Below are 10,940 nucleotides of genomic sequence, written 5' to 3' on the forward strand. Positions count from 1 at the left end.
CCAAGGCAACTTACAGAAGAAGAGGTTTATTTGGGGACTGGCAGTTTCAGAGGGTTGGTTACACTCTATGAACATCGTGACAGGAGCATGACGTCACACAAGCAGACACAGCTTTGTAGTGGTAGCTTAGAGCTCACAGCTTGAGAGGCAAACATGAAGCAGAGAAGCATAAAGAATGATGTGAATCTTTTAAAGCCACAAACCCCAGTGACACACCTCTCCCAACAAAGGCACACCTCCTAGTCTTTCTCAAACAGTTCCACCAGTTGGGGACCAAGTATTCAAACAGACAATGCTGGGGGCCATTCTCATTCAAACCAGCACACTAATTTGGCATTATATAACTTTATTTATTCTCTATTTGATTTAGATATATTTTACCATTTCTTTCCTAGCTCTGTGGGCTGCACACTGGTTTTATCTTCCACACAAATAGATCTACAACTCCTGATCTTTTGACAGGTAGAGCCTCACCTTTAAAACACATTGTTCTGCTGAGTCCCCATAGCACCCTGGAGGTACCATAAGGGGTCTTTAAAGCATGGTAGTGATGGGTGTATCCCGGAGCCAGAGAGCCTCTGCCACTTGTATATCTGTGACTTTATGCATGTGGAGGGGTTGATAGTAAAATCTGTATTACAGGGTGTCCCCGTTGAGCCTGATCATAGGGAGAGGATCAGTGAATTTGTACATATGAAGTCACTACAACAGTGAGGGACCCACTCACCACCATGGAAGTGGCTGATGCCTTTGTCTGAAGATGAGGAAATGGGGGCTTGAAAGGCCTAGTGCCTTGAACAAGCTCACACAGGTGCTCTCAGAACACAGCCTACAGCATCTTGTGGAATTCGTCTTGGAGGTCACTCGGTCACATTCTTTTTGAGATTCATTTACTTGTGTGTGTGTGTGTGTGTTGGTGTATATGACATGGATATATATGCAGGAGATCAGAAGAGGGTATCAGGTCCCTGCCAGATGTGGATATTGGGAACCAAACTCTACTCATGCAGAAGAGCAGCAGGTACTCTTACCCTCTATCGAATGTTTAAAGTCTCTGTCTTCCGTTCCATCTTCCCTTTGGTGAAGCTACTGTTGTTTCCTCTCTGCAGGAAACCCCTTAGTTCTTTCTATCTGCATGACCTTCTCTATGGAAACTCAGAAACTGTACCAGGAAATGTTCAGCTATGGCTGTCCTTGGCTATTCCTGACCAGCATGAGGTTGGCTCATTTAATCCTGAGATCACATTCTCTACTTTAATTTTTTTTTTTTAAAAAAAAAAAAAAAACCTTTTAGTTCTTTGACGTCACAGGTACATATTGTCAGTATTTTCAGTCCTGATGCACCTCGGTTGCTCAGCTGAGGTGGTCCTGCTGTTTCTCTGTGGCGAGGTGAATCATTTCCCTCCTCTCCCCATAAGATGCTCTTTGGAAGAAAGCCACTGCACACTGGGTGTACTTGGGCAGTCACCAGCTGCCCCTGCCTCTCGATGTCATCACAAATGGTTTAGAATTCTTCCACTTGGGCGTTTGCTCTCCCAGTTTACCTAGTACCCATATAGATTTGTGGGTATGCTGCCTTTCATCTTACAATCTGATGATGCTTTACTTATCACTCACATCACCCCAAGTTTGACCACCAAGAGCCTGTTGAGGTTGTCTTCTGTGTATCCTTTGAGTTCATCAACATGGCTTTTTAAATTTAGTAATCCTTCCTCTTCTCCCTCCTATCATCTTTTTCTCTCTTCCCTTTTCTCCCCTCTCCTTCCCTTCATTTCCTCCTCCCTCTATTTTTCCTCCTTTCCCCCTCTTAACTATGAAGTATTTGATTGCACAGTGTGAAGATGTGTCTCTGTCTTTCCTTGCCTTCCTAAGGCACCTTCTGATGGCTTAATAAAGAGCTGAATGGCCAATAGCTAAGCAGGAGAGGATAGGCAGGACTTCTTGGCAGAGACAGGAACTTGGGAAGAATATGAGGTGAGTGATTCACCAGCCGGAAGCCAAGGAAGGTGGATGTAAGGTTTTGAGGAGAGGTAATGAGCCATGTAGCAGAACACAGATTAATTTAAATGGGTTAATTTAATTTTTAAGAGATACTTGGGAACAAGCCTAAGTGCAGGCCAGGCTTTCATAATTAATAGGTCTCTGTATGATTATTTGGGAGCTGGTGGTCCAAAGAAAGACCTGCTACCCCTCCCTTTTTCTCTCTTTCTTTTGCCATGATACTCCAGGCTCATATTGTCTATTTTTTTGGCCCCAGTTCTAGAAGCTTCCATGTCTCTAAGGAATTCTAGTTCCATTTACAAGAAAATAGCATTAGACACCAAGACAACTCCAGGCATGCTCACTGCTATTAGTGTCCCACTGAGACTTGTCTTCGGTGACTGTTAGAACATGGTTTCCTTTCTCTGACAACCTGCCCTCACCTTATTGATGCAATGTAATGGTAAGAATTACAATTAGCTAGGAAAGAGATAAGAACTACTCTTTCAGAAGAGCCATTGCACTGAGAGTCATTTGCACTGAATGGGCCATTTAAACTGCTGAGTATTTTACTCAGCTGGTAATGTTTAGCTCTGTTAATGCAAATGGGATTTTGCTCAGAAAGATAATAAAATCAGTATTAGTGGTTGAGATAACCTCCAATTAGGAATTGTGTGAGTCAAAATAATTTCTCTCTGTCCTTAACAAGGAGAGAGAATAATTTACATGCATACTTTAAATCCCCCCCCCCTTTATTTGGAGAGGGCTGTGCACGCACTGGGATGTGGAACTCAGAGACAAAACTTACGTTAGTTGATTCTCTACTTCCATCCTGTGGGCTCTGGGACTGAACCCAAGTCTTCAGTCTCGGGGCCCCCAGGTATACCTTAGCAGCTTAGAGACTGAGGACGGGGGCATAAGTTATGAGAACTACTTGTGTGGATGTCACCCGCTACTGTAGACGCTGGAGGCCGTTTGACACAGCAGCTCTCACAGGTGGTATCTCGGTCATCGCTGATCTCAAGGACTCTTTCTTTTCCCACAGGATGGGCTCTGCCCTTTGATGCCTTAAGGACACAACTTAAGAGCAAGGTTCATGGTCCTACTCTGCTCAGTCTCCAGCATCTTCTTTGGGTACTTGAGGTAGAAGATCCAAAAACACTGAATTTTGTTTCTGCTCCTCACTCCCTCATGACCTGATGGTGTTGTTGGGACCCTGGCATTCTGAAGATGGCTCAGGTTTAGCTCTTATCCCACCTTATACTGGTGAGACTATGACAAGTTATGTGTGGCTGTGTACCAAGTCACTTCAAAACTAGAGGTTTAAAACAACACCTGCTTACTGCCACATAGTATCACATAGTGTCACATAGTATCACATAGTATCACACAGTATCACACAGTGTCACATAGTGTCACATATTATCACATAGTGTCACATAGTGTCACAAAGCATCACATAGTATCACACAGTATCACACAGTGTCACACAGTATCACACAGTGTCACACAATATCACATAGTATCACACAGTGTCACACAGTGTCACATAGTGTCACATAGTATCACACAGTATCACACAGTGTCACACAGTATCACACAGTGTCACACAATATCACATAGTATCACATAGTGTCACATAGTGTCATATAGTGTCACATAGTATCATATAGTGTCACATAGTGTCATATAGTTTCACACAGTGTCACATAGTATCATATAGTATCACATAGTATCACACAGTGTCACATAGTATCACATGGTATCACACAGTGTCACATAGTATCATATAGTATCACACAGTATCACATAGTATCGCATAGTGTCACACAATGTCACATAGTATCATATAGTGTCACATAGTATCACACAGTGTCACATAGTATCACACAGTATCACATAGTATCACATAGTGTCACATAGTGTCATATAGTGTCACATAGTGTCACACAGTGTCACATAGTGTTACATAATATATGTCTCAGAAATCTGCCAGGGCTCAGTTGTATTCTGTGTTTGGGCTTCTCACAAGACTGAATCAAGTTATCAACAAAGAGGGTGTGGTCCCATCTGAAGACCCCATGGAAGCAGGACCTACTCCCTTGCTTATGTGGATCTGGTTCCTTGTGGATTGCTAGACAGAGGACCTGGAGTCTTCCCTGGATGATGGCCAGAGGCTCATCTCAGTTCCTGTCATGGGCTTCTCTAATATGGCAAGGGCTTCATCACGGTGTACCTGTTGAGATGCAATAGTGAGCATTGGCTAGCAGAAGCCACCATCACCTATGCCCAGCACAGAAAAGGCATCCTGCCACAGAGTCTGTCTCAGACTCCCGGGGAGAGGACTGCAGGAGTGTGGAACAAGCATAGGACGGGATCACTCAGTCTTAGGAGTCTGCCCACTAGAGTTAGGGTGGGACTCCATCTCAGAGTCTAGTGGGAACATGTTTTCCTTCTGGTGTGTTCTGGGCTGCTAGGAGAGAATATGCACAAACACGTGACTTAGTACACCTACTGAGTCTTCCACTGTGAACCTTATTTTGAATACGATGAACTTCAAGTTATGGATTTTTTTCATAAGTTTGAAATATAGGGAACTACAAGTGACAAATTTCTGGGCTGGTGAGATGGCTTTGTTAGTAAAGTCACGTGCCAACAAGCCTGACAGCCTGAGTTGGGTCCCTGGGCTTCACATGGTGGAAAAAAAAATTTAACTCATGCAAACTGTCCTCTCACTTCCACAAACCTCCATGGCAGGTGTCCCTGGCTGCCACCATAAGTCAATAAAAAATTTAAATTCCTTTAAAATTTTAAGCTCTAACAAGTAGTTTGCTAGTAAGTAAGTTAGTTAGTTAGTTATCTTTGAGATGAGATCTTACTGTGTATCCCTTACTGGCCTGAACTCACCATGTAGATCAGGCTGACCTCAAATTCACAGGGATCCACCAGCCTCTGTCTCACAAGCACTGAGAATCAAGGTGTATTCCAGAGCTGGTGTTACTTGGGTATTATGAACTGGACTGGGGTCCTTTGGAAGAGCAGAAAGTGCTCCGAATTGCTAAGCCGGCTCACAAGTCCCTAGAATTTAAAATTAAAAAGTCCAATCTGTTGTTCAATAATAATTCTTTTAGCCATTTCTATAAGTTAGTTCTCAACTTAGGTATCACCCATGCACTATCTCATTATGAACCCCACATCTGGTCTAGGGGGGAGGCATTTTAATCACCTGATAAAATACTAAAGGAATAGATAGAGAGTGTAAACAGCTTTTCAGTGTCTCGCCATCCAACACCCTACGAAACTCCCGCATGTTCCCACGAGTTGCTTGACTTGCTCGGTTGCATCTTCCATCCCAAAGGCTCTGTATCTGGACAGTGTGTTGGGGTTAGAGTAGAATCCACTTCCTTATCTCTCTTCAGATCTGCCGACTCCCTCTGAAGTTGGCCCCAAAGACAAACTTTTGGCCTTGTTTTCTATTCCTACCTCTCACTGTGCTCCCTTGGACAGACTGCAGCCCAGCGACCCCCTCCCCCCATTGGTTCTATCTCAATTGGATTCAACAGGTCAGGTGGAATGGGAGACATGCATAAGACATCCACAGTGGCCACAGTCACGATTGGGAGTTGAGGTCAGGATAGGTGGGGTGGGTACCAGGATCTCAGAGCAAAGATGGGAGACGCAGAAGGATGTGGACATCTTTGACATTCCAGGATTTTACTTCATTGATAGAAAGTAGGTATCTATCTCTGGTGAGATTGTTCCTCCACCCCCAGTTTACCTGAGATGCCGAGTGCACTGTCTGCCTCGCCCACAACTGAGCATTTCAGTGTGTGCCTGAAAGAAGGCAAGTGTTTCCCTAATTGATTTCAGAACAAGATAGGTAAAGCAGAGAGTCACCCTGGTGTGTGTGGTACCCAGTGAGAAGCAGACAGCGGCTCCCCTGGAGTGCTTGTACATGTTTCTCAGTAATCAGGGGGACTCTCCAGTGGCCAGGATTCACTAGTACAGTCAGCTACTGGAGTTTCAGTTTGGCTCAAAGAATACAGCATCTGCCAAGGAAGCTAACACCATCTTCCTTTAAAATGGTGGTGTGAGTTTGTGAGTTTTCCCTGCCAGGGGTCCTCTCTGGTCAAATGAGTTGCTTTATGGTCTGGAAAAGGCATTCCCAGTGTCTTCTGGGGACAATTTGAGACTCTGGGTGAGTGTCTGTGTCCGGAGCAGAGTATGTATTGGGGTCTTGTGCCTGTCAGACCTTCCAGCAACCCTTGATTCTGCTGCACGTCCCTCCCTCTGGAAACCTGCTGTCTCCTGGGTTCTAGTTCACCCCATGTCCATTTTCTGACGGTCTTACCTGCAGCTTCATTTCTGTGGGCTCTGAGGCTCCTTCGCATTTTTCTGGAACTTACAAAGGCTGTCCTAGGACCCAACCCTGATCTTTCTGTTCCTCTCTGGGATGACTTGAAGCTCTCATCCAGTCCCCAGTGTTACTCAGTCACATGCCAAAGACTCATTCATATGATGTCTCCAGTCCTGACAGCTTCATGGACTAGAAACTCGTGTTACAAGTATGATACATTTTGGTATGAAAATAGCTTATTTTCTGTATTTGAAAAGAGTCAGATCACTCCCCAACCACTAAGGTATAACAACAAGATGGGAAAGAATTCTTTAATTCCATCACTGTATATAAGATTCCATATATAAGCTGGGTAGTGGTGGTACCTTTAATCCCAGCACTCGGGAAGCAGAGGCAGGCGAATCTCTGTGAGTTCAAGGCCAGCCTGGTCTACAAGAGCTAGTTCCAGGACAGGCTCCAAAGCTGTAAAGAAACCCTGTCTTGAAAACAAAAACAAAACAAATCCCAAAAAGCAAACAAACAAACAAAAAAGATTCCATATATAGATGGAAAATTGTGCTCCTGACTGGTATCTGAGCCTAGATGCCCCAGGCCAGAAATATGGAGTGGAGGAATTCATTTTGGAATTCATTTTGGTAGGGACCTCTTCTAGTGCCAAGGGACTGTGAGGGGAAGAGCAGAACGGGACTGCAGGAGACACTGGTGACTGTCTCCTCTCTCTGAGCCTCCGGCCAGTCAGGGGAGATGTGCTATAGATCTTGAGAAGATGAGGAGAGAGCTTTTTACTTGTTTTGCTTTGAGAGTCCCAAGAGGCAAATATCTTCCCCTCTGGTCATTATGCCACGCACCTGGGTATTGGGAAGAGGTGGTAACAGCATACCTGAGTACATTCAATGGTATAGTCAGACAGGAGCATGGGGAAGGAAGGAGGGCAGATTGAACACTGGAGAGGTTGTGCCTTCCCTGACTGAAGCATCCCAGACTGAACTAACTCTACGCCCCTGCCCCCACCTTTTCCTAGTGGGCCAGGAATCATGGGACAATTCCAAAATACAGTTACAGCTTTGTACTTCTCAGATAAAGTTTAGCTATAAATTTCTTCAACTGACATAGGTGCTACTTTGGCTCCTGACATGCTGCATTTTTAAAAATGTGTAGCCTAAAAATATTTTACCATTTTCCTGAAAGGAAAATCGCACTTTCCCTACCTCGTTCATGGTCACCACCACTCCCTGCAGCCTTAACACCCACGTGGCTTCCTCTTGTCCCCTCAGCAAGCACCCCTCATCCACCAGCAACCTCTACCCCAATGCAGGCAGGATCTTTTGCTTCTCTGCTCTCCACAGCAGCTGTTCTTCTTGTAAACACCACTCAGCGCACTCCCTGGCTTTCACTCTGGAGGCCGCTTTCGTGTGCTGTGCCGTGAGCTATGAAAGACAGATCTCCGGAGCTGGGGTGACTCAACTGGCAGAGTGCTTGCCTAGGATGTACGAAGTTCTGGGTTCAAATTCTACTACCTCATAAAGCTGGGGAAAGTGGTACTTGCCTCTGATTCTAGCACTTGGGAGGTGGGAGCTGGAGGATCAAAGCAGTGTGAGTCCAAAGCCAGATTGGGCTACGTGAGACCCTCAGAAAACAACAAAACCCCTTCTTTCTACAGACGGTTATCCCCATGATGGACATAGGGCTCGCAGAGTGGGCAAGTCCTATATCTTGGCCCCTTCTTACCTGCTATTCCTGACTGCCTTGTGTGGGACTTGAACCTACGACAGCACATCCAGAAGCCCTCCCCTGACAGGGATACCTGTGTAAACCAGGTTTCCTTATTCTGGTGAAGATCCTCAGCTCAGAGGCCAGAGCTGCAGTTTCCCATCACGGCTTGTGGTGTCACACCTGATGTGGCCCCTGCTTCCTCCTCCAGCCTCTTCAGTTCCCTCACCACAACTGGTCCTCTTTCCCACAACACGATGCCCGGCCCCTCTTTTTGCTCTTGCTGTTCTGTTTGGTGGAACTGGAATAAAAAGCCTGGCTCCTTCCAGTCACTCAGGACTGGCTGAGATGTCATGTTCTCAGGATGGACTGACCTAAATGGCACTGTTAATCTAACCCTCCTCTGGCACCCTCTATCATATTACCTATTTTGTTTCCATAGTAATGTTTATCGGCCTCTAAAATCATTTCCCCATCCATTCATCTGTTTGTATTTCATTTCTTCCTCTTTTTCTTCCACAGAAGGAAAATCTCCAAAGTCAGGAAACAGCCTGGCCCACTCTTATTTCCAGAGTCTTGATCAGTGAACGGTACACATTGTTAGATGGATGCTCGGTTAAAGGATCCGTGGCTCAACTTGCGTATGCTGCTATTGTGCACATCTCCCAGCAAGCCCACAGGCGGCTAGCCGGCAAAGCCGAGTCTTTAGAATTTCTCAGAGATGCTATGACGTGCAGCGAGAGACTCATAAACAGAAGGATAAATGCCAGGAAATGAAAACCAATTTTCTGGGCAGTGAACTCTGCCCCCCTCATGTCCCCAGAGTTACACAGCACAGCAGACTGATGGTAACACCAAACACCGTCGGTGGTGCTCGTCCAATGTCATGGCTCAGTCTTCCAGCATCTCAGAAGCTAAAACGTAGTTACATTATTATGTGCTTGGAATAGGAAACCATTAAAGAAAGTTTATTTATTTATTTGTATGTGTGTACATGTTGTGTGCACATGTGGACACCATGGCACACGTGAAAGTCAGAAGACAACCTGTAGGGTTCATCTACCACGCAGGTCTGCAGAATCAATCTCAGATCATCAGCTTTGGTGGCAAGTATGTTTACCTGTTGAGCCATCTCACCAGCCTTTTAGGAAAATAGCTTTTGCTTTGTTTTGGTTTTGGTTTTTCGAGACAGGGTTTCTCTGTATCTTTGGAGCCTGTCTTGGAACTAGCTCTTGTAGACCAGGGTGGCCTCTAACTCACAGAGATCCTCCTGCCTCTGCCTCCCGAGTGCTGGGATTAAAGGCCTGAGCCACCACTGCTTGGCAAGAAAATAGCTTTAAAACTCATTTATGACTGAAGTTATATTTCTTTTCAGTATGTCCCCTTGAAGATTTTTTTACAAAAAGAAAATCTCATTTTTATTTAATATTTACAAGTTTATTGAGGCTTATTAATTGAGCAGTACATGATATACCACGGAGAATGTTGCTACAGTTCTGAGTGAGTATTTTCCCAGTCTGTGGTACTCTATAGAGATTTAGTACACATAATTGTTTGGATGAAAAACATTATTTTAATATACTTCATATAGTGTCAACAGTAGTGAAATGTTTTCCCCTTTCCTTGTTTATAATGTCTGCATACAAACCGATGGGTAATATGCCTTTTGGCATGTGTTTATACCAGTAAAGAGTCATTTGAGGTGCTGCTTGTTGGGTCTGGATTTAAAACTAGAAAATGGCAAGTTTTAAAGTGGTTGCCTGCTTTGAAAAAGCACAGAAAAGAAACTCTTTCAGTTATCATCTTTGTTTCTGGCACCCCAGCTTTTTTTTTTTTTTTTTTTTTCTCAGCACCATTCATCTGCATCCTGTTTGTGGTTTGAAAAAAAATCTGATCACAGAGAATGATATAACTCATACTAAACACTCTTCCCACTTCAGCATCGAATATTCAAATTTCTAAAAACAGTATTCATTATGTTACCAAACCCACAGGGTAGCCACATTCACACGATTTCCCTCAACGCGAAGCCTCCGAGGAGGAAGCTGCTGGCCGTGCTGGAGTCCCGTCATCCGCAGTTCATGGAACTAGGATTATGAGGATGTCTATCAGGAGTCACTATCTTCTGTTACCTCATTCGCTCCTAATCTTCAAGCCCCTGTGGTCTGAGGTTTCTCTTGCAGTTTCTTCTGTTCAGTTTAGGAAAAGCAGCAGTGTGGAGGACCAGCTTCATGACATCCTTTGAAATCTGTAACATACCAGCTAGCAAATTCTAAGGTCTGTTAAATGAAGAAGTAACTGTATACTCGAAACCTGCCTGGGTTTTCTTCCTTCACTCCTTCTCCCAATTTCCTCTCCCTCCTTCCTCCTTTCCAATATTATTGTGTAGTGATTTCCTTTGAGATAAAACAGACCCTTCCACTATGCAGGAAAGCTCCTTTATACATAGTAGGAGGTGAAATATTTCATCCCACTAAGCTAAACTCAGGAAGTAAACCACTCAATGGCTTCAGGAAGTCCCTGAAACTGACCAGATTCACTAGGTCCTTCCTTCCCTCCCCAAGCATATGTAAGCAGTAAGACCTGCTTAAAGACACTCTTAGACCAGCCAAGGCACCTGAGAGACCAGCCCACTGCCTAAAAGACTCTCAGACAACCTGAGCTGTTTTAAAGAGGTTCAGATCAACCACCTAGAAGCAGTGGGGAGCCAAGTTGCGAGGCAGAAGCTCAGACCAGCTTTAACCTCTTGAGTTGCCTATAGGTTGAGCAGGAGCTCCAGGAATGCATCTTTCCAGAACTGTTTCCCAGGATAGGTGGGCTTCTCAGGGATGCGCCTGCCTTGAATCAGCCAGGCTATTGCAAGTGACCTGATAAATGCACTCATTTGCAAGTT

Source organism: Chionomys nivalis, chromosome 13 (genome assembly GCF_950005125.1).
Source record: "Chionomys nivalis chromosome 13, mChiNiv1.1, whole genome shotgun sequence".
Classification (NCBI taxonomy): domain Eukaryota; kingdom Metazoa; phylum Chordata; class Mammalia; order Rodentia; family Cricetidae; genus Chionomys; species Chionomys nivalis.